Source organism: Coregonus clupeaformis, chromosome 7, assembly GCF_020615455.1.
Source record: "Coregonus clupeaformis isolate EN_2021a chromosome 7, ASM2061545v1, whole genome shotgun sequence".
In the NCBI taxonomy this organism is placed as follows: Eukaryota; Metazoa; Chordata; class Actinopteri; order Salmoniformes; family Salmonidae; genus Coregonus; species Coregonus clupeaformis.
The window spans coordinates 40,876,613-40,902,078 of record NC_059198.1 but is presented as its reverse complement, the minus strand read 5'-3'; the positions used below and the strand labels follow the sequence as shown (position 1 = coordinate 40,902,078).

At 45.2% G+C, this 25,466-nt stretch overlaps 1 protein-coding gene across 14 annotated transcripts in view; it reads right to left on the bottom strand.

The window, feature by feature from the left end:
- The window catches only part of ptprma (protein tyrosine phosphatase receptor type Ma), a 260,636-nt gene that overhangs the window by 114,298 nt on the left and 120,872 nt on the right, over window positions 1-25,466 (bottom strand). The gene's annotated exons all lie outside the window — the stretch shown is intronic.

Here is a 25,466-nt window from a genome sequence, read left to right as displayed (position 1 = left end):
AAGATTAGGTCAGAGATAAAAACCTGGGAGGTTTAATGCCATGGCAACAATGACAGAAAAGGAGATGCCCAGTGGTTTAACATTTTCCACTTCTCTTTCTGCTGACATTGAGAGGACATCTTGAAAAACATGCAGCTCATGGACAGGACTCTATTTCATCCTGGGTTTATATGAATATCCAAGTATCTAAGTATAGAGTCCATTTTCTTTATATGTATTTCTATTCGGAGCACGAGGGAGCCGAGATTAAAACAAGGGGGTTGGGAGCACCTTTTAATCAGTAGTCTTGTAATAAAGCTCTCGGGAAGGCGTTTTACAGGCAGAAATCAGATTCTGACAAGCCAGTCACTCGCACTCCTTAGATTTATGGCATTAATCACTAAAATCAGAACATTCTGCACTTCCAGAAAGTCTCTGAAGTCATCAACTTTTAACTTTAGCTGAATCTAGAAGTGCAGCCAACTACATGTATCACAGAGATGATCAGACAAGAGAGATGGATGAAAGGATATCTAAAAGCAATATTACTCTATTTTTACACTCACTTTTGCTCAACATCCCAAAGGACTAAGACCTTTTTGATTATGACAGAATCTAATCCACTAATCTCATATTGTCTGTTATGTAGATTTTGATCAATCAAATATTGTCCAAGGCCTAGATTCCACTCCATTGTAATCCTACATTTGGCTGGATATTTTCATTTAACTTCAATCATGTGCCGTATCTACTAAACACAAGTGGATTATAGGGAGGATCAGTGGAGTATTTTCCAAGAATACAGGCATAAGCTAGCAGATAACCTCTATTCAATTTCCTAAACACAGGATCAGAGCGCTGTGTTGTGTAAATGTGTGAAGATGATATACTGTGAGAGGAAAGCAAGGTCACACTCACTGTTATGGGGAGAAAGAGAAAGACTACTATGGCTGGCCTCCCACCTAGAGCCACTCCAACCGAGGAATGCTAAGAGAATACGCTATACCACAAAGGCTTAGTAGTGAATGTGTGTGTGAGGATGACAAGTCAGAATCAAACCCTGCGTTCTTCTTTCGTGTTGGTCCGCAATAGCTTGTAGGCCAATGCATGCTCATTACAACGCAATACTAAGTGTAAGATTAAAGCACAAGTACAAAAACAATGTTTTATTGATATACCTTTTAATATCACTGAGTAAGCTGCAAGGCTCGAACCTTTGTCGTACGAAATCAAAGATGTAGATTTCAAGAGGACAGGACTGTCTTTGTATTGAGAGCAGCATTGTGGGAGAAAAAAGGGAGAAGGGGGGAGAAAATTGCCACACAAAAGACACATCCTCTCTTCTTTCCTTGACTGTTGATGCAATTGAGAGAGCTTGAGAGCTTCTGTGGACTGAACTAAAAGCTTCTTTGGCTCGAAGCTGCATCTATCACACAACAAACTCCCCGTGTTGAAAAAATGGGGGACAGTTGCGGTGCAGGTGTGGGACTTGAAAATGCCAAAAGTGTATTTTCTGTTCCCTCTAGTCTTTGATGCATATCCAAAGGGCCTGTGAGTGTTCTCGGAAGAGCAGGCTAGAATGTTTCTGGTGATGACAGTCGGGTTACATTGGTCTGTGGCTCTTTGGTTTAGGTACTGTTGAGTACAGGTAGCCTGCCTTATAATGCAGGGACAGATGGACACTGTGGGCCATTCAGATCTGCCCTCAGTTGATCAGGAAGACAATTGTCCTCCAATATCCTCAACATATATATTTTGTCTATTCTGTTACTAGGAAGTGGTGGTGGAATTATGCCAGATATCACCTCATAGGCACATTAGTTTCAATGCACTTTTTCCACAGTTGACATCACATGAACATAGTCTATGACAAAGCACTATCTATCATCTGTGATTCCATGGTCTCCTCACCTATACAGCATTCACTTACCTGATCCCATTTGGCTCTTAAAAGCTAGGATTGAGGATAGGTACCTCTTACTAAAATACAGTTTCCAAGTCTGCAGTGCACTTTCCCATTGTACTTGTACGACGGTGCAATCCAGAGCCCACTGTGTGTAACATTGTCACCGTTCTAAACTGTAATCACTGGCTGAACTGATGGGTAGCTCAGCTGGATAGTAGGCCTGAGGATTCTTCCACTGCACATCTAGTCTTCTTCACTATTCAGGAGCTGCAGCCTAAGTGTCTGCCGACGCTGCGAGACATTCAAAGTAAGCCAGAGGAGGGGTGAGCACAATGGCAATTGGGCCTAGCCGTGGAAGAGTGCTTACTGTTTCCTTTATGTGTTGATTGCGCATAGAAAAGCATCACTTTGAATACTTGAAAGCATAATTGGAGCACTTCGGCATAATACCCCTTAAAATGTCCTACTGGAAAGCAGGAGAGCAAAAACATTTTGGGGGTCAAAAGTTCCTTTTCAATAGCACATTTTGTTTCATTTCGCATAATAATGAATTAGAGTAAAAGTGGTGGTGACAGAGGTGTATGATGAAACCTAAGGGCTCTGTGCAGGACAGTCAAGTTCTTCCACACCGATCTCGACAAACCATTTCTGTATGGAACATACGTTGTGCACGGGGGCATTGTCATTCTGAAACAGGAAAGGGCCTTCCCCAAACTGTTGCTACAAAGTTGGAAGCACAGAATCATCTAGAATGTCATTGTATGCTGTAGCGTTAAGATTTCCCTTCACTGGAACTAAGGGGCCTAGCTCTAACCATTAAAAAACAGCCCCAGACCATTATTCCTCCTCCACCAAACTTTACAGTTCGCACTACGCATTGGGGCAGTTAGCGTTCTCCTGCCATCCGCCAAACCCAGGTTTGTCCGTCGGACTGCCAGATGGTGAAGCGTGATTCATCACTCCAGAGAACACGTTTCCACTGCTCCAGAGTCCAATGGCAGCGAGCTTTACACCACTCCAGCCGACGCTTGGCATTGCGCATGGTGATCTTAGGCTTGTGTGCGGATGCTCGGCCATCAAAACCCAGCTCCCGACAAACAGTTTTTGTGCTGATGTTGCTTCCAGAGGCAGTTTGGAACTCGGTAGTGAGTGTTGCAACCGAGGACAGGTGATTTTTACGCACTACACGCTTCAGAGGTCCCGTTCTGTGAGCTTGTGTGGCCTACCACTTCGCGGCTGAGCCATTGTTGCTCCTAGACGTTTCCACTTCACAATAACAGCACTTACAGTTGACCGGAGCAGCTCTAGCAGGGCAGAAATTTACGAATTGACTTGTTGGAAAGGTGGCATCCTATGACGGTGCCACGTTGAAAGTAACTGAGCTCTTCAGTACGGGCAATTCTACTGCCAATGTTTGTCTACGGAGATTGCACGGTTCTGTGCTCGATTTTATACACCTGTCATCAACGGTTGTAGTTGAAATAGCCGGATCCACTAATTTGAAGGGGTGTCCACATACAAAATATATACAAAAATATCTTCACAGGAGATCGGGAAGGCTCGGGCCTTTTCAAAAGCAAACACAGCCAACTAATCTGTGAGCGCCCTTTTTAAAACCCTGGGGCGCGCTCCAAAACTGTCGGCAGATCAAAGGGGGGAGTGATGGGGAGTGTTTAGAAGAGCAGAGCAATTACTGGATGGCTATTAACAGGAGCACATTCACAGCTGACGTAGAAATACTGTACAGTATATGCTATACCATAACCGTACCACTGAATCTTACTCAAAGAGAGAGAACAAGGAGGGAGAATGAGACAGAGAGAGAGAGAGAGAGAGAGAGAGAGAGAGAGAGCGAGAGAGTAAAAAGAGAGAGCGAGATTGAGAGAATAGAGAGAGCAGAGGAAGACAGAGAGAATTGAAAGAGCCAAGAGGAAGAACATGAGAAAGGGAGAGAGAGAGTGATAGAAAGACAGAGAAATGTAGAGTTAGCCAAGAAAGAGAAAGAGAGATAGATAGGCGAGAAAGTGAGTTGTGACAGTAAACAGCCCACAGGGCCTCTTACCCCTTTCCACCCATAAATCAATAACTCCAGCATTCCAGATCCCTGGGAATTCATTACCAGTCAACAGGAGCGGTGTTCTGTACACTACACTTATGTCCTGACCACAGCAATAATTCCGCTCCTTCACAATTCCCCGAGCATCGAACGGACAGCGGGAAAATAATAATTAATGTTCATGAATGCCCTAAACGATGACCCCTGACCCCAGCATGGAGGAGGAAGACAAAGAGAAAGAGAGAGAGTCTCTCTATTAAAACCCAGCAGAGAGGGGGTCTATAATTGGCCATTCAGAGTGAGGTCAACATATCAACCACTCAGAGGAGACACTGGAGGCTGCACACAGTAGCTCCTAACAGGCAGTGTACAAAGCAGACAGTAGGGTCTGCATGGCCTAACTGAACTTGGATAGGCTATCAGCAGAAAATGACATCAAAACTAAGCATGTCACACCTTGCTATGACAAATACGAGGATGGAGATGATCGAATAAAAATATACCTCTATCTGTTCTATTGGGACAAAACCTTGACGTGCGTTTCTCCTCTAGAGGCCTTCTCCGAGATGTTGTGGCGCGCACACACGCGTCATCTCAGCCAGACGGCGCGACTGCCCAAATCAGCTGACCTTCTGTTTACGATCCCTCTTTCCCTCCCTCCACATCATCTCCTCTTCAGAGTGTCACCCACCCCCTCCCCCCAAGGAGCCATTTGCCCTTCAGACTTCACAAGCGCCTTCCTTTGCACAATACACCCACCCAACCGTCTGGCATTAATTTTAACACATTGATTTTCTCCAACTTCACCCCCTCTTCCCTCTATCCTCCCACTGCCTTGTAATTGATGGTGAGACAGTCAAAAGACTGTTAACAATCTAATCGATTAACCCACGTTGCAGAAAAAAACAACTCCCACCGGACAAATCACGGTTTATTCACGCAGGTAATCAGCTGCTGGAAGTAATGTGTGTGTGTGTGTGTGTGTGTGTGTGTGTGTGTGTGTGTGTGTGTATGTGTGTAGAGGAGAAAGCAGAGAGACTATCAGGTCTAGGAGTGTGTTGTGAGTTGCTGATAAAGCATATAGTCTCTCTAGCAGGTCTAGGTGTGTGTTGTGAGTTGCTCTTAAAGCATATAGTCTCTATCAGGTCTAGGGGTGTGTTGTGAGTTGCTGTTAAAGCATATAGTCTCTATCAGGTCTAGGGGTGTGTTGTGAGTTGCTGTTAAAGCATATAGTCTCTCTAGCAGGTCTAGGGGTGTGTTGTGAGTTGCTGTTAAAGCATATAGTCTCTATCAGGTCTAGGGGTGTGTTGTGAGTTGCTGTTAAAGCATATAGTCTCTATCAGTTCTAGGGGTGTGTTGTGAGTTGCTGTTAAAGCATATAGTCTCTCTATCAGGTCTAGGAGTGTGTTGTGAGTTGCTCTTAAAGCATATAGTCTCTATCAGGTCTAGGGGTGTGTTGTGAGTTGCTGTTAAAGCATATAGTCTCTATCAGGTCTAGGAGTGTGTTGTGAGTTGCTCTTAAAGCATATAGTCTCTATCAGGTCTAGGGGTGTGTTGTGAGTTGCTCTTAAAGCATATAGTCTCTATCAGGTCTAGGGGTGTGTTGTGAGTTGCTCTTAAAGCATATAGTCTATCAGGTCTAGGGGTGTGTTGTGAGTTGCTGTTAAATCATATAGTCTATCAGGTCTAGGGGTGTGTTGTGAGTTGCTGTTAAAGCATATAGTCTATCAGGTCTAGGGGTGTGTTGTGAGTTGCTGTTAAAGCATATAGTCTCTATCAGGTCTAGGGGTGTGTTGTGAGTTGCTGTTAAAGCACATAGTCTCTATCAGGTCTAGGGGTGTGTTGTGAGTTGCTGTTAAAGCATATAGTCTCTATCAGGTCTAGGGGTGTGTTGTGAGTTGCTGATAAAGCAGAGAGACAGTATAAAGTAGGGCTCCTGCTGCTATGCTGTTGTTGGTGGGTAAACAAATAGCCCAGTGGCCAGACTGCAGGCAGAGAGATAAGGGCCAAAACTTCTCCATGGCCACCAATCAAATACGGAGACTGAGATCAAGATCAAACACACATGCACATAAACTTGCGGACTCACACCTGTAGTCACAAACATTCATGAATGAAGACACACATTCACACGGACCAATACATGAAAGCATGTGCGCACAGGCATTGTCTGACCACTGGCGATAACTCTCTCTTGATGTTTATTTGTGTGTATTGAACTACAGGCTCTTTTCTTCTTCAAGTCGCCTTTATCGCGGTGAGAATTGTCCGGTTCAGTGTTATCAAGGCCAGACTTAAAATAATTAAAGTCAGGAACACGTCGCTGGGCCCACTGTAAATCATCCAGATACAGCGTATGATAAAACCTGTGCTCGCTCAAGGAAACAGAAACTGATCAAAAGAAGTGAGAAAAACATCCTTCCTGTGATAAAAACTGGCGCAATTTCCACAAAACAAATGCTATCTTCTGTCCTTCAAAGACGCACCCCGTTAAAAGGAAACAAAACTCAGAAACGAGTCAAGAAAAATCTCACGTCGCCTCCTTATCAAACAACTTCTTCCACATTTATCGCTCTCAAACATCCATAGGCCCTCCTTCCACCCCCCCCCCCTCCCTCACCTGCTCCCCGCTCTCTCCCTTTTCCCCCCTCTATTTGTGGGGAGAACTATTGAGGTTGGGCTCAGTTGGTAAATAGTTGCTGGTGCACTAAAAGCGGGGGGGAATTGCCGGCTGGCCAGGCAGACAAATCAAATTAGCCGGTGTCTTCGGGTAGTGACACGCGTTCGCTACATTGGAAATTCACACCAGCCATGCTGGAGGAGCGTGAGGAGGGGGGATCTCAGTTCTCTGGCTGAGGGGAAATGTCATGGCTGAAAGAGAGAGAGTGAGAGAGAGAGGGAGATCGAGATTGTGAGAAATTAGGGTGAGATAGGGGACGGGGAGAAGAGAGGGAGAGAGCAACAACGGCTTGATGTCTGTTGGGACATGGCAATCTCCCTCTGGGGTAATAGAGACGGCTGGCGATGGCCGTGGAAGACGGGTTATTGAGTCTGCCTTAAACACGCAGACACACACCGCATCACACATGCACAATAGATTTACAGTAAGACAGGAGGTTATGGGAGAAAAACAAGTGGAGAGGAGGGGTGGTGGTGGGAGAGTCTTGAACACACTAACTTTTTTTTCAAACATTCACTAACTGTATGTTTGAGTATGGCGGAAAGTGTGCCTGTATGTGTGAGCGCATGCATGTGTCTGTGTGTGTGTCTGAATAGGATGGGAGGTTTAAAGAACATCCATCCATTCATCTCTTTCCCAGAGGGTACGAAGGTCCCCTTAACCGTCCTCTCCAAGGTCCTCTTAACCATCCTCTCCAAGTTCCCCTTAACCGTCCTCTCCAATCACCAGAGAACCAATCCACGCTCTCCTGCTCACGTAATAGCCAAATAGCTTGGAGAGCCCGAGCATGACGAGCCTTCTTTGACACACCTGTCATAGAATCATACAAAATGGCGGGTCAGGGGCCAAGGTTGCTCTTCGGAGGAGAAGATGGATGAAGCCTATTACCCTGGCCTTAAGCCTCCAGGTAGGGACATGTCTGAATGGGAGGGAGGGATGGGGAGAGGAATGACGCTGCCAGAGAATTGATATACATCGCATTTCAGGATCGGTAGGGGTGGGGTTTTCAGCCTTACCCCCCACTTGTACCAGTATAATCAAATAATTTAAAGGTGCAGAATGCAGAAATCACTCCGCCATTTTCTGGTTGCTAAAATTCTAGTAGTTCGCCTAATTTCAGTTTATATGACTAAATTGCACCATCTAAACCGCTGTGAAATATATTTTCCAGAACCAAAAACATTGTATTTTCAGCTGTTTGAAGCTGGTGTACAAAACCGAAAGCGTCACAATTATTTATTTGAAAAACAACAGTAAGGAATGTATAAAGTGTGTAAGCCAGAGAAAAATGTCTGTAGCGTAGCTGTGGCATAGCACAGCATTAGCATGTTGTAGCTAGCATAGTGTAGTGTGGTGCATCTTTCTACCTAAGCTCTCTTATGCAGTGGGCAGTGTTATGGTGCAGCAGCAGCCCTCTTGTGATGCACTAAGTGCTCTGGGAGGGAGAATAAAGGTATTAGTCCCGGATGAGAGGAAACAAATTGGCCGTGTCTGTGGCAGCCACGCTCCTACCCTGATACAGGGGTGTGTGTGGCTTAGTGTGTGTGAGCGAGCAAGAGGCAGCCAGTTCATCCTGCACGCAGACTCCAAAGCTTTGCTTTAAAATGACAGCCTCAATTCTCAGGCTCATTCTGGATTTTGCAATAGATAGAACAATAGATAGAATAATAGAAGAACGATAGAGTTGGTCCCCCCTCCACTCTTCTGAGAAGGCTTTCCACTAGAGGTTGGAACATTGCTGCGGGGACTTGCTTCCATTCAGCCACAAGAGCATTAGTGAGGTCGGGCACTGATGTTGGGAAATTAGGCCTGGCTCGCAGTCAGCGTTCCAATTCATACCAAAGGTGTTCTATGGGGTTGAGGTCAGGGCTCTGTGCAGGCCAGTCAAGTTCTTCCACACCGATCTCGACAAACCATTTCTGTATGGCCCTCGCTTTGTGCATGAGGGCATTGTCATGCTGAAACAGGACAGGGCATTCCCAAAACTGTTGCCACAAAGTTGGAAGCACAGAATTGTCTAGAATGTAATTGTATGTCACTTTACAGTTGGCACTATGCATTGTGGCAGGTAGCGTGCTCCTGGCATCCGCCATACCCAGATTCGTCCGTCAGACGAATCTGCCAGAGGCAGTTTGGAACTCGGTAGTGAGTGTCGCAATTGAGGACAGGCGTTTTTATTTTTGGAGCAACTCGCCGGTCCCGTTCTGTGAGCTTGAGTGGCCTACCACTTCGCGGCTGAGCCGTTGTTGCTTCTAGACCATTCCACTACACAATAACAGCACTTACAGTTGACCGGGACGAACTGACTTGTTGGAAAGGTGGCATCCTATGACGGTGACACGTTGAAAGTCACTGAGCTCTTCAGTAAGGCCATTCTACTGCCAATGTTTGTCTATGGAGATTGCATGGCGGTGTGCTCGATGTTATACACCTATCAGGAATGGGTGTGGCTGATATAGCCAAATCCACTAATTTGAAGGGGTACTTTTGTATATATAGTGTAGATAGATAACCTGTAAACTTGTCTAGTTCTCAAATTAGGAGGTCTTCATAGCTGTTCTGGTACAACACAGGGGGAGATAACAGATTGTGTTTGACTGACAGCCGTCCTCTTTTTCACACCCGGCGAGATGTGTGATACGCCGTCAGACCCCTGCACAGCCTTGCAGCACACATTCTCATGGGTGAGTTCGAGCGTTGCAGCGACTAAACTCTGGCGCAGGCGAGCGGAGAGGGAGACGTCAGTGATTCTTCCCAGGGATACCAGAGATACAGAGGAACAGCTGTTATCACTGAGACCAGTCGTCTGTGTGTGGTTGTGTGTGTGTATGCGTGTGTACTGAGTGCTTTTTGAGAAGGAAAAAAACGGTTCAGTATCGACGACAACAAAACAGGAAGAGTGTTGTTCCGCTTGAAAGTGCGTTTCATGTCAGTGTACCTTCGTCCTGATCCCGCTGTCACTCATCTCTACTACTGTGCTATTCAATTCAGAGTAGCTCGGCACACACACACATTTTTTATTTTTTTTAAACCCTTGTAAAAAGAGCGAGAGAGAGAGACAGAAGGATTTCAACAATATCAACACAGCCTTCTGGGTAATGGCATCCAGCTTTCATCCTTATCAAAGCCCCGCTTCAGATCAGGTGGAAGCAGCCAATAATGACGGCTTTTTTTACAACCGACAATCAAACCTAAATTACTCTCCGTGAGTGCTCTCCTGTATACCGCTATCCCTCCCCTCTTCTCCTCTCCCCCATTCATAAAGGTAGAAGGACACAGAGGCACATCTGCCACTAAAACCACCAATCCCACACTGTATTTACACCCCACGGTTTAGAGGTTCTATAACCGATATTGGTGGTTGTATTGAGTGTGTGCGCGCGTATGGCTCCTCATTCATTGAAGTGAAACGACTTTATAGCGTCACCCTTGGTGAAGTCAGAGAGCATGGCCGTGACACCTCGTTAAAAGCTGCAGACTGGGAGTCGAGGGAGGGGAAGTTTACAAATTACCAGATGAATATGTTGTTGTGGAACACCTCCCCTTCTTACATCCGGCTACATCGTCCTACTAGGGCCTGTCAGTGAAGTGTAACTCCATTCATTATTCATGTCATTACATGACACATTAACGTGGCAATTGGAAATACCTCAATTAAGGAGCAGTCTCTCACCATCATCCCGTGTCATCGCTAAAATAAGACTTAAAGGATTCATGACATGTTATTGTGAAATAAATGGCTTGTCCGAGTCAGCAAATAAAGCAAAGCACACACCAGCTACCAGACGTTTTCTGTCTTTCTGAATTAAGTGCCGCGACCAAAGTGATGTGATGAAGAACTGACCACCCACAAGTAGAGACTGACGGGATGGAGGGATGGATGAATAGATTGAGGGAGGAGAAGTGTCAGCTCCATTCAACCTATCTCCCTCTCCTCTCGCCCTGACACGGCTCTGCAGAGCGAGACGAGACATGTTTCAAATCTGTTCTCATCAGGAAGAGGCCATGTTTCCTCTAAAGGTCAGACCCCTGGACTGGCAGAGCTGTGAGTGCGGCGTGTGTGTGTGTGTCTCCATGTGCAACAACCTCTCCCTCAACGTCAGCAAGACAAAGGAGCTGATCGTGGACTACAGGAAATGGAGGGCCGAGCTTCAAGTTCCACAGTGTCCACATCACTAAGGAATTATCGTGGTCCACACACGTGAAGAGGGCACAACAACTCCTCTTCCCCCTCAGGAGACTGAAAAGATTCGTCATGGGTCCTCAGATCCTCAAAAAGTTATACAGCTGCACCATTGAGAGCATCTTGACTGGCTGCATCACCGCTTGGTATGGCAACTACTTGGCATCCGACCACAAGGCGCTACAGAAGGTAGTGCGTATGGCCCAGTAAATCACTGGGGTCGAGCTACCTGCCATCCAGGACCATTATACCAGGCGGTGTCAGAGTAAGGCCCTTAAAGACTTAAAGACTATTTGCAAATTTTCAAACTTTTTAACTGCATTGTTGGGAACGGGTTCATAAGTAAGCATTTCACGGTAAAGTCTACACTTCTTGTATTCGACGCATTTGACAAATAAAATTAGATTTGATACGATGCTGTTACTGTTTATTATCTATCCCGTTGCCTCGTCACTTTATCCCTACCTATATGTACATATCTACCTCAATTACCTTGTACCCCTGCACATCGACTCGGTACTGGTACCCCGTGTATATTGCAAAGTTATCATTACTCATTGTGTATTTATTCCTCGTGTTATTATTTGTCTATGATTTCAAACAAACAAAAAATCTCGAATTTTTGGAAAGGGCCATGACGAACCCCGTCCTCATACCTGCAGTGAAGGAGAGAGGGGCAGTAGGGAGGAAGAGGGGGGCAGTAGGGAGGGAGAGAGGGGCCAGTGGGGGCCTGCAGGGAAGGAGAGAGGGGCCAGTGGGGGGCCTGCAGGGAAGGAGAGAGGGGCAGTAGGGAGGGAGAGAGGGGCAGTAGAGGGGTAGCAGGGAAGGCAAGGGGGGCCTGCAGGGAAGGCAAGGGGGGGAGTGGGGGGCCTGCAGGGAAGGCGAAGGGGGCAGTGGGGAAGGGGGGTAATAGGGAAGGAGGGGGGGGGTCCTTGAGCCGAGGTCTTATCTGGTCCCTCTGTGGCTGGGAGCCAGAGAGCTCCTCAAAGACCTTGGCCCTGCTCTGGAGCCCCCTCTGGGAATTTTCACTTTTACACGCACCCCGCGCACACACACACACACAAACACGCACAGATGCAGTCTCACGCGTGCACACAAGAATACAAATATTTAACTCTTTCCCAAGCCCATATAAAATATTTCTCTCCCTCTCTCACACACACACACACTAGGCAAACAAACATATTGAACAGACAGCAAAGCCATAGGAAAGAGTCCTACTGACGATAAGAATAGCTGCTGATGTATAATTGATTTGAGGGGTAATCAGTGATTGCACGCTCCTTATTGCCTTATCGTTTGAAGTCCAGCCTTTCCCAACGCATTCCCTTTGCTTATCCAATTACACGAGAGGAGCATGTACACGAAATGCCAAGTATGAAATATCGGAACATGTGAAAAGCCCACTCTCTGCCTCAGCCATCACATTCAGCACACACCATAAAATGATGATTTGATTTCAACAGGGTTTCTAGGATTTATTTGTATTTTTACAAAGGCTTCTTTTGACAAACAATTTCTCTGAAGTGAAAGAAAAAACATCACTGAGAGAGTGAGAAATGTCCCATTCAAATACAGGAAACTTCAGAGTATCCATTTGAAGAACTGTGTGGAAACAATATTCTATCATCACATTTTTAAGGGTGGCAATTGACAGTCAATATAGGACCTCCCCATTATGTTAGAACACAACTGGACTCTGACACTTACCATTCAAACTAGAGGTTAAAGCTTTTAGGATAGATAGTGTGAAATAACAGTCTATTTTCTAATGATCGTAGAGGAGGCTAAACACACACCCTAATTTGAGAGAAGTGAGGAGCGTTCTCCACACCAATTACCCCACTCTACTCTCGCAGTGGGTTGCCTGGGGCGATTAGGCTCTTTGAGGTGTGCATGTGAGTGTTGGGGTAATGGCCTCCTTCACCGATAAAAGGTAGGTTTGGTTTATTTACCGCCCCCGACAATGATGAGACAGCCTACAGGGAAGAGGTCATTGACCTGGCAGTGTGGTGCCAGGACAACAACCTCTCATTCAACGTCAGCAAGACAAAGGAGCTGATCGTGGACTACAGGAAACGGAGGGTCGAGCACGCCCCAATCCAAATTGACGGGGCTGTAGCGGAACAGGTCGAGAGCTTCAAGTTCCTCGGTGTCCACATCACTAAGGAACTATCATGGTCCACACACATTGACACAGTCATGAAGAGGGCACGACAACGCCACTTCCCCCTCAGGAGGCTGAAAAAAGTTGTCATGGGCCCTCAGATCCTCAAAAAGTTATAGAGTTGCACCATTGAGAGAATCTTGACTGACTGTATCACCCCTTGGTATGGCAACTGTTTGGCATCCGACCGCAAGGCGCTACAGAGGGTAGTGCGTACGGCCCAGTACATCACTGGGGCCGAGATCCCTGGCATCCAGGACCTCTATACCAGGCAGTGTCAGAGAAAGGCCCTAAAAATTGTCAAAGACTCCAGCCACCCAAGTCATAGACTGTTCTCTCTGCTAACGCACGGCAAGCGGTACCGATGCACTAATATTGGAACCAACAGGACCCTGAACAGCTTCTACCCCCAAGCTATAAGACTGCTAAATAAACTCAGCAAAAAAAGATGATTCGTAAAAATCCAAATAATAATATAATAATAATAATAATATGCCATTTAGCAGACGCTTTTATCCAAAGCGACTTACAGTCATGCATGCATACATTTTTGTGTATGGGTGGTCCCGGGGCTTGAACCCACTACCTTGGCGTTTCAAGCGCCGTGCTCTACCAGTTGACCACAATAACTTCACAGATCTTCATTGTAAAGGGTTTAAACACAGTTTCCCATGCTTGTTCAATGAACCATAAACAATTAATGAACATGCACCTGTGGATCGGTCGTTAAGACACTAACAGCTTACAGGCGGTAGGCAATTAAGGTCACAGTTATGAAAATTTAGGACACTAAAAAGAGGCCTTTCTTCTGACTCTGAAAAACACCAAAAGAAAGATGCCCAGGGTCCCTGCTCATCTGTGTAAACGTGCCTTAGGCATGCTGCAAGGAGGCATGAGGATTGCAGATGTGGCCAGGGCAGTAAATTGCAATGTCCGTACTGTGAGACGCCTAAGACAGCGCTACAGGGAGACAGGACGGACAGCTGATCGTCCTCGCAGTGGCACGTATAACAACACCTGCACAGGATCGGTACATCTGAACATCACACCTGCGGGACAGGTACAGGATGGCAACAACAACTGCCCGAGTTACACCAGGAATGCACAATTTTACATTTAAGTCATTTAGCAGACGCTCTTATCCAGACCGACTTACAAATTGGTGCATTCAACTTAGATAATTAAAAAGGGATGTGCGTCAAGAGACCAGTGCGCAAATTTCAAACATCCAATGAGCACAGCGCTCAAGAGAAGCACGAGAATATGGATAGGTTGGCCACTGGCAGCTCCTATTTTAATTACTGTGGCCATCATGCAGGAGATGGTGCATTAACACACATCCTTCAATCTGTACAACAATCGAAGGGCTAGCTAGCTACCGCTTACAATACGAGGTGATACCAAAGTCAAAGATCGTTTAGAAACTGAGTTAACAGTCTAGTTTGCTGCCTGTGTTATTTAGCTATTTAACAAGCTAGCTAGCTTTACAGAGTCATGGTCATGGACCAGCAGCGAGTCGGGTGAGCTCTCCACTACTAGTACACACACCACTCTCCTCCTCCATATTGGTTTAAAAAGAAAACAAAAGCAGCACTACTCCGCTAGCATGCACAATCCCTCCATCAGTGCTCAGACTGTCCGCAATAGACTGAGAGAGGCTGGACTGAGGGCTTGTAGGTCCTCACCAGACATCACCGGCAACAACGTTGCCTATGGGCACAAACCCACCGTCGCTGGACCAGAAAGGACTGGCAAAAAGTGCTCTTCACAAACGAGTCGCGGTTGTCTCACCAGGGGTGATAGTTGGATTCGCGTTTATCGTCGAAGGAATGAGCGTTACACGAGGCCTGTACTCTGGAGCGGGTTTAATTTGCAGGTGGATCCATCATGGTCTGGGGCGGTGTGTCACAGCATCATCGGACTGAGCTTGTTGTCATTGCAGGCAATCTCAACGCGGTGCGTTACAGGGAAGACATCCTCCTCCCTCATGTGGTACCCTTCCTGCAGGCTCATCCTGACATGACCCTGCAGCATGACAATGCCACCAACCATACTGCTCGTTCTGTGCGTGATTTCCTGCAAGACAGGAATGTCACTGTTCTGCCATGGCCAGCGAAGAGCCCGGATCTCAATCCCATTGAGCACGTCTGGGACCTGTTGGATCGGAGGGTGAGGGCTAGGGCCATTCCCCCCAGAAATGTCTGGGAACTTGCAGGTGCCTTGGTGGAAGAGTGTGGTAACATCTCACAGCAATAACTGGCAAATATGGTGCAGTACATGAGGAGGAGATGCACTGCAGTACTTAATGCAGCTGGTGGCCACACCAGATACTGACTGTTACTTTTGATTTTGACCCCCCCTTTGTTAAGGGACACATTATTCCATTTCTGTTAGTCACGTCTGTGGAACTTGTTCAGTTTATGTCTCAGTTGTTGAATCTTGTTATGTTCATACAAATATTTACACATGTTAACTTTGCTAAAAATAAACGCAGTTGACAGTGAGAGGATGTTTCTTTTTTTGCTGAGTTTAGTTAACCAATAGTTACCCGGAATATATGCTTTGACCGCTTTTGCACTAATCTCTTTTGACTCATTACATACGCTGCTGTTACTGTTTATTATCTATCCCGTTGCCTAGTCACTTTATCCCTACCGATATATACATATCTACCTCAACTATCTTGTAGCCCTGCACATCAACTCGGTACTGGTACCCCGTATATATAGCCAAGTTATCGTTACTCATCATGGATTTATTATTTATTATGATTCCTTGATTTAATTGTATATTTATTCCTTGTGTTATTTTTTTACTTTTTTCTTCTTCTTTTTTTTCAGAATTGTTGGGAAGGGCCCGTAAGTAACCGTTTCACTGTTAGTCTACACCTGTTGTTTACGAAGCATGTGACAAATACATTTTGATTTGAATTCATACTTACACGGTCTGAAATGTATCTTGTCAAGGTGTCAGTTAATATCACCCTAGTCAACGTCCTTCCTTAGTATTAAAGAAGATAGAAGACGACGGACACAGTAACAGTGAATAGGGTCCAAATAGGGTTGGTGTGTAGATTCACCTGCTATGCAGCTAGAGTGCTAAATGTGCTGTATACCCATGCAGCTAGAGTGCTATATATGCTGTATACCCATGCAGCTAGAGTGCTAAATGTGCTGTATACCCATGCAGCTAGAGTGCTATATATGCTGTATACCCATGCAGCTAGAGTGCTATATATGCTGTATACCCATGCAGCTAGAGTGCTATATGTGTTGTATACCCATGCAGCTAGAGTGCTATATGTGTTGTATACCCATGCAGCTAGAGTGCTATATGTGTTGTATACCCATGCAGATAGAGTGCTATATGTGTTGTATACCCATGCAGCTAGAGTGCTAAATGTGCTGTATACCCATGCAGCTAGAGTGCTATATATGCTGTATACCCATGCAGCTAGAGTGCTATATATGCTGTATACCCATGCAGCTAGAGTGCTATATGTGTTGTATACCCATGCAGCTAGAGTGCTATATGTGTTGTATACCCATGCAGCTAGAGTGCTATATGTGTTGTATACCCATGCAGATAGAGTGCTATACAGTGGGGAGAACAAGTATTTGATACACTGCCGATTTTGCAGGTTTTCCTACTTACAAAGCATGTAGAGGTCTGTAATTTTTATCATAGGTACACTTCAACTGTGAGAGACGGAATCTAAAATAAAAATCCAGAAAATCACATTGTATGATTTTTAAGTAATTAATTTGCATTTTACTATTATTTGATACATCAGAAAAGCAGAACTTAATATTTGGTACAGAAACCTTTGTTTGCAATTACAGAGATCATATGTTTCCTGTAGGTCTTGACCAGGTTTGCACACACTGCAGCAGGGATTTTGGCCCACTCCTCCATACAGACCTTCTCCAGATCCTTCAGGTTTCGGGGGTGTCGCTGGGCAATACAGACTTTCAGCTCCCTCCAAAGATGTTCTATTGGGTTCAGGTCTGGAGACTGGCTAGGCCACTCCAGGACCTTGAGATGCTTCTTACGGAGCCACTCCTTAGTTGCCCTGGCTGTGTGTTTCGGGTCGTTGTCATGCTGGAAGACCCAGCGACGACCCATCTTCAATGCTCTTACTGAGGGAAGGAGGTTGTTGGCCAAGATCTCGCGATACATGGCCCCATCCATCCTCCCCTCAATACGGTGCAGTTGTCCTGTCCCCTTTGCAGAAAAGCATCCCCAAAGAATGATGTTTCCACCTCCATGCTTCACGGTTGGGATGGTGTTCTTGGGGTTGTACTCATCCTTCTTCTTCCTCCAAACACGGCAAGTGGAGTTTAGACCAAAAAGCTCTATTTTTGTCTCATCAGACCACATGACCTTCTCCCATTCCTCCTCTGGATCATCCAGATGGTCATTGGCAAACTTCAGACGGGCCTGGACATGCACTGGCTTGAGCAGGGGGACCTTGCGTGCGCTGCAGGATTTTAATCCATGACGGCGTAGTGTGTTACTAATGGTTTTCTTTGAGACTGTGGTCCCAGCTTTCTTCAGGTCATTGACCAGGTCCTGCCGTGTAGTTCTGGGCTGATCCCTCACCTTCCTCATGATCATTGATGCCCCACGAGGTGAGATCTTGCATGGAGCCCCAGACCGAGGGTGATTGACCGTCATCTTGAACTTCTTCCATTTTCTAATAATTGCGCCAACAGTTGTTGCCTTCTCACCAAGCTGCTTGCCTATTGTCCTGTAGCCCATCCCAGCCTTGTGCAGGTCTACAATTTTATCCCTGATGTCCTTACACAGCTCTCTGGTCTTGGCCATTGTGGAGAGGTTGGAGTCTGTTTGATTGAGTGTGTGGACAGGTGTCTTTTATACAGGTAACGAGTTCAAACAGGTGCAGTTAATACAGGTAATGAGTGGAGAACAGGAGGGCTTCTTAAAGAAAAACTAACAGGTCTGTGAGAGCCGGAATTCTTACTGGTTGGTAGGTGATCAAATACTTATGTCATGCAATAAAATGCAAATTAATTACTTAAAAATCATACAATGTGATTTTCTGGATTTAGTTTTAGATTCCGTCTCTCACAGTTGAAGTGTACCTATGATAAAAATTACAGACCTCTACATGCTTTGTAAGTAGGAAAACCTGCAAAATCGGCAGTGTATCAAATACTTGTTCTCCCCACTGTATGTGCTGTATACCCATGCAGCTAGAGTGCTATATGTGCTTTATACCCATGCAGCTAGAGTGCTATATGTGCTGTATACCCATGCAGCTAGAGTGCTATATGTGCTGTATACCCATGCAGCTAGAGTGCTATATGTGCTGTATACCCATGCAGCTAGAGTGCTATATGTGCTGTATAACCCAAGGCTAAGTCATAATAGAGGCCCTTTAATTGAAGTTGAGAGAGAAACAATATGGCCGTCCCCCCATCCTCCTCAGAGCTTTGTGTCTTTCTCTTGATTCCATTTGGATGTAACTCGATAAACTAGGCAGACCGGATGAAACCAGCTTGGCTTGCACCCTCCCAAAGATGACCTGGGGTGGATGAATAACGGGTGGGTTTTACAGTCACTGAGAGGTGAATAACAAGGTTAAACAGTGACAAACCCTCTACAGAGACGTAGGCGGAACTGAAATGCGAGGCGGAGAGATGCCTGTAGGTACAGGGACTATTGAAAACCAATCCGTTCCATTTCTTTCTGTCCCCCCATGTTCCCTACTGTCTCTACTTAGACCTATCCGAGGCTTGTTTTGTCAATACAGATAATGGCGTGGCGTGACGTTCCTCGGGCGAAAGTTGAGAAGATGAGTTGGTTGACTTTCATTTGGGCGCCGAGTCGAACAGCCATTGTCACACACGTACGAGAAAGAAAGAAAGATAGAAAGAAAGTAAGAAAGAAAGATAGAAAGAAAGAGAAAGAGAGAGAGCGAGATAATTACCATAGAAATTATGTTACAAGCAGAAAACGACGGAGGTCCACCTCAGAACCCAAACTCTGATTATGTTCAGGGCGGCTAAGAGAAAACTGCAGTGAAAAGAACAATAAAACCATATTTTCTTGTTCCATTAATGAAATGCATGGCTTAAAAAACCCATCTACTGTAGAGCCGTGTGGACCATTGCTGTTGGAGAAACTGGTCTCTCATTTTGACACAGTAAAATGAGAAACCGGTCCACTTCCTGGTCCAGGTGAGTTATGATGGTACACATAATGACAGATACAGGTGGATTGTCATCACCCCCAGGGGTATCATATAACAGGAGATGGTGTACTATAATTTTCGGTTTCCTGTAACAGTCTCTGCCTACAGAATCTGGTGAGAACTCACATATTTCCACACTGCTGCAACAGATACCAACAGACCCCTAACCATTAAAGTCCATGTCACAAACACTAATCACTGATTCCATTTGATATGAGAAAAACAATCTTGGGAAGCCATTAACACATTGCAGATTGATTAGAGACGTGTTTCCATGTCCACGCGTCACATTTTTCCACTCAATCCAATAACTTTCTTTTCTCAGAGGTGGGCTAGAGCAGACTGTAATAAACTGTGGGAGCTAATAGCTAAGACGTAAACAGTTAGCTGACTTGTGGATATTGTGTCTGCTGGGGGGACACAATGAGTGGTACGGCTGCCAATGTTATCAGTGGCCGGATTACTGTGTTTGCAGCAGAGTGGGGATGGGAGATCGGTCAGTACAGTAATAGAGATGTCACATTGCTTTATAATCCAATAATGGAGGGAGGCTCGCACTAACAGCAATCTGTTTGGTTTGGGCTTATCTTACAGAAGAATGAATAAAAAGGTAGTGGTACATGGGTTTGTGTGTGTGTGTCTGTGTGTGTTCCTGTGCGCGTGTGTAGGATTCTTTCTTCACCATCAGCAACAGAACCTCGGAGCTGAAAAAATATTGTGCCTAAGGATCACTGTGTGTTGTGTTTTTTTTTTGTTGTCTTCTCATCTGAACAGAGCCGGGGAACGGCTGCAGACCAGCCAAATGCAATCTATACATCTTCCTCAACGAAGGGAAGCTACTTCCAGCAGTCTGATCCAATAGCCGGGGCCCCACTGTAATCTCAGGCTCCATACACAGGTATTAAATGACATGGGGAGAGGCATAGGGGGGCCTGTGGTAGCAAGGGGACCTGTGTGTGTGTGTGTGTGTGTGTGTATTGCTGCATATGTGTATTGCTGTATGTGTATGTCTGTGTCTGTGTGTTCTATAGGGTTGTGCGGTGAGCAGCAATTTGTCATGTGTCAGGCTGGTTGTGCTGTCTGTCGGTGCTGGACTGGTCCCTCAGGTGGTGATTGGGGTCAGTGTAGCGTGGTGGGGAGGGATGTGCGCTCTGCTCTATCACTGCGACACACACACCTCTCTCTCCCTCTGTGCTCTGTCGCCGTCCCTTCCGCTGGCAGCTGTTCCGTCCCCGTAAAGAAGAAAAAAAAATTAATTGAGAGGAGACCATTTGTTTTTTCTCAGCGGGGGCAATGGGGGAAGGAGGGAAAAAACATGATGCGTGAAACCTCACCGAACCCCTCGGAGGAAAATGAAATGTGACGGACAGTGACAGGCAGGCCCCGGTTTGCCTTTCTTATCTTGTCTTCCTGGTTCTTTCTTTCTCCATTTGTCCTCTCCCCTTCCTCCATCCACCCCTTCCCATTCAAGGTAGCACTTGGGTAACAGAGCATGTGAAGGAGAGTGTAATTGAGGAATGTTGACAGTGTACGGAGTGGCTGCTCTCCCCTGGTGGTTCGCCAGGCCTGACAAGTAGCTTCTGATGTGCGTTTGGCACTTTTCCCCCTTTTCGTCTTCTCTCCTCAGAGTGTGTGTGACAGGACAGTTGTGGGTGTCTCCAGGCTCTGACACACACATACATACATACACACATACATACAGTGGGGGAAAAAAAGTATTTAGTCAGCCACCAATTGTGCAAGTTCTCCCACTTAAAAAGATGAGAGAGGCCTGTAATTTTCATCATAGGTACACGTCAACTATGACAGACAAATTGAGATTTTTTTTCTCCAGAAAATCACATTGTAGGATTTTTAATGAATTTATTTGCTAATTATGGTGGAAAATAAGTATTTGGTCACCTACAAACAAGCAAGATTTCTGGCTCTCACAGACCTGTAACTTCTTCTTTAAGAGGCTCCTCTGTCCTCCACTCGTTACCTGTATTAATGGCACCTGTTTGAACTTGTTATCAGTATAAAAGACACCTGTCCACAACCTCAAACAGTCACACTCCAAAATCCACTATGGCCAAGACCAAAGAGCTGTCAAAGGACACCAGAAACAAAATTGTAGACCTGCACCAGGCTGGGAAGACTGAATCTGCAATAGGTAAGCAGCTTGGTTTGAAGAAATCAACTGTGGGAGCAATTATTAGGAAATGGAAGACATACAAGACCACTGATAATCTCCCTCGATCTGGGGCTCCACGCAAGATCTCACCCCGTGGGGTCAAAATGATCACAAGAACGGTGAGCAAAAATCCCAGAACCACTCGGGGGGACCTAGTGAATGACCTGCAGAGAGCTGGGACCAAAGTAACAAAGCCTACCATCAGTAACACACTACGCCGCCAGGGACTCAAATCCTGCAGTGCCAGACGTGTCCCCCTGCTTAAGCCAGTACATGTCCAGGCCCGTCTGAAGTTTGCTAGAGTGCATTTGGATGATCCAGAAGAGGATTGGGAGAATGTCATATGGTCAGATGAAACCAAAACAGAACTTTTTAGTAAAAACTCAACTCGTCGTGTTTGGAGGAGAAAGAATGCTGAGTTGCATCCAAAGAACACCATACCTACTGTGAAGCATGGGGGTTGAAACATCATGCTTTGGGGCTGTTTTTCTGCAAAGGGACCAGGACGACTGATCCGTGTAAAGGAAAGAATGAATGGGGCCATGTATCGTGAGATTTTGAGTGAAAACCTCCATCCATCAGCAAGGGCATTGAAGATGAAACGTGGCTGGGTCTTTCAGCATGACAATGATCCCAAACACACCGCCCGGGAACGAAGGAGTGGCTTCGTAAGAAGCATTTCAAGGTCCTGGAGTGGCCTAGCCAGTCTCCAGATCTCAACCCCATAGAAAATCTTTGGAGGGAGTTAAGTCTGTGTTGCCCAGCGACAGCCCCAAAACATCACTGCTCTAGAGGAGATCTGCATGGAGGAATGGGCCAAAATACCAGCAACAGTGTGTGAAAACCTTGTGAAGACTTACAGAAAATGTTTGACCTGTGTCATTGCCAACAAAGGGTATATAACAAGGTATTGAGAAACTTTTGTTATTGACCAAATACTTATTTTCCACCATTATTTGCAAATAAATTCATTCAAAATCCTACAATGTGATTTTCTGGATTTTTTTTCTTAATTTGTCTGTCATAGTTGACGTGTACCTATGATGAAAATTACAGGCCTCTCTCATCTTTTTAAGTGGGAGAACTTGCACAATTGGTGGCTGACTAAATACTTTTTTCCCCACTGTATGCGACTTCTGAAGGTAATTGGTTGCACCAGATCTTATTTAGGGGCTTCATAGCAAAGGGAGTGAATACATATGCACGTACCACTTTTCCGTTATTTATTTTTTAGAATGTTTTGAAACAAGTTATTTTTTTTATTTCACTTCACCAATTTTGACTATTTTGTGTATGTCCATTACATGAAATCCAAATAAAAATCAATTTAATAATAATAATAATAATATGCCATTTAGCAGACGCTTTTATCCAAAGCGACTTACAGTCATGCGTGCATACATTTTTTGTGTATGGGTGGTCCCGGGGATCGAACCCACTACCTTGGCGTTACAAGCGCCGTGCTCCACCAGCTGAGCCACAGAGGACCACAGAGGAATTTAAATTACAGGTTGTAATGCAACAAAATAGGAAAAACGCCAAGGGGGATGAATATTTTTGCAAGGCACTGTACATACAGTGCCTTCAGAAAGTATTCACACCCCTTGACTTTTTCCACATTAAATTGAGATTGTCACTGGCCTACACACAATACCCCATAATTTCAAAGTGGAATTGTGTTTTAAGATTATTTGACAAATGAATAAAAAATTAAAAGCTCTATTGAGTCAATAAGTAGTCAACGCCTTTGTTATGGCAAGCCTAAATAAGTTCATAATAAATGTGCTTAACAAGCCACATAATAAGTTGCATGGACTCACTCTGTGTGCAATAATAGGGTATAACAGGATTTTTGAATGACTACCTCATCTCTGTACTCCACACATACAATTATCTGTAAGGTCCCTCAGTCGAGCAGTGAATTTCAAACAGATTCAACCACAAAGACCAGGGAGGTTTTCCAATGCCTCGCAAAGAAGGGAGACAGGTATAAAACATTTATTAAAAAATTAAATAAAAAAAAGATTGAATATCCCTTTGAGCAGGGTGAAGTTATTAATTACACTTTGGATGGTGTATCAATACACCCAGTCACTACAAAGATACAACTTAGTTGCCGGAGAGGAAGGAAACCACTCAGGGATTTCACCATGAGGCCAATGGTGACTTTAAAACAGCTAGAGTTTAATGGCTGTGATAGGACAAAACTGAGGATAGATCAACAACATTGTAGTTACTCCACAATACTAACCTAATTGACAGAGTGAAAAGAAGTAAGCATGTACAGAATAAAAATATTCCAAAACATGCATCATGTTTGCAACAAGGCACTAAAGTAATACTGCAAAAAATGTGGCAAAGCAATTCTCTTTTTGTCCTGAATGCAAATGTTTGCATTCAGGACAAATGTACCACTCTCCATATTTTCAAGCAGTTATTGTACAATCCAGGTGTGCAAAGCTTTTAGAGACTTACCCAGAAAGACTCACAGCTGTAATCGCTGCCAAGGGCTAAAACCATGTTTTCACTTTGTCATTATGGGCTATTGAGTGTAGATGGGTGAGAAGATAAAATAGAGTTAATCCATTTTTGAATTCCGGCTGTAACAACAAAATGTGGAATAAGTCAAGAGGTATAAATACTTTCTGAAGGCACTGTACGCACATGCTCACACACTTTCTAGTGTCCTCTTCTCAGCAGCCTCACTGTAAACAGGTCTTAAAACTAGTACAGTGCACACAACATCAACACCTAAAACGCATCTTCAGGTAAAGGCGCTTCCTTGGTACTGCAGATATCCAGAGTGGAGGAACTGATAAGAGTGTGAGCTCTCGCGCAGTGGGGATTTAAAAGATGGAGGCACGCGATACCTCCCCTCTGTATTTCTTTCCTTTGATCATTTTTCTCCCAGGAAACAGATGTCATTGGTGAAGGTGACTTTCAAGAGCGTGTTTCTACCACAGTCAGGGAGGCAGGCAGAGAGGCCTATAAGAGATTTACTATTTCATTTCCAGTGGGATCATCATATTTAATTTGCCTGCTGGGAGGAATGAAGCTCGGAGGAGAGAGAGAGGAGAGAAGAGGAGGAAGAAAGGAGGAGAGGAGCGTGGTGCCTGAGGTGAGAGAGAGAGCGCCTCGCTGGGAGAGAGCTCAGAGGACGTCCTGGCTTTAAACTCTCCTCTCTCTCCCCACCAGTCATCACAACAGTGCCACCCTAAACCCTATACACACAGTGCCACCCTAAACTATATACACACACAGGAGGGCCTGCACAAACACAAATAAGCCATACACACATTTGCACCTACACACTCACGAGCACGCACACACAGATAAACACACACACACTTAATAGCAGATACATAACATACATATTATCCATTACAGTAGTTTCATGGGCCAAAATGCAAGACCCCATATTGGAACGATGGTGGCATCTTGGCAAATGTCAACGGCAGACAGACGAGTCCGAGCCAAAACTCTTCCCCAACAGGCCCAGTAGTCTTTCAATGTGGCCCTGAGACATGCTTAAGTGTCGTCTCGTCTGACAAAAATAAAAAAAAATAGACAAGAGAACATGCATTAAAAGCTGGCCAGCGCTCTTCTTTGAAATGTGTTTTTCATGTCCATGGGGCTTTCTAATACCCACTCAAAAATTTACGCAATTGTATCTCCTCTCCCTCGGCTGGCTCTCTCGCCATTTATTTATTTGGCATCACTCTTTCTCCAGTTCCTTCACCATTTCCTCTCGCTCTCCACTTGTATCCTCTCCCTTTTGCACATCAGATTTTCACGCTCTGGTCCCCTGAAACCATCCCCCCCCCCCTCCTCTGTTTGCTTCACTGTCCCCTCTGCCTCCTTCAGGGAAATAAAGTACATTTAAAACCATGGCCAAACTTCCCATTGGACCCTCCATAGACCTCTACTCACACAGCATGGCCCAGTGTTTTAAGACCTGCTGAAACTACATGAATCATTGTGTTACGTGTGTTGTACATTCCCACTGCTTCAAAGGAACCGCCTCATTTTACAATGGGTTCTGTAAGTGTGTGTGTGTTCTCATTAGTTGCATCCTGCCCGGTGCAGACCCAGTTTGTGGTAGTAA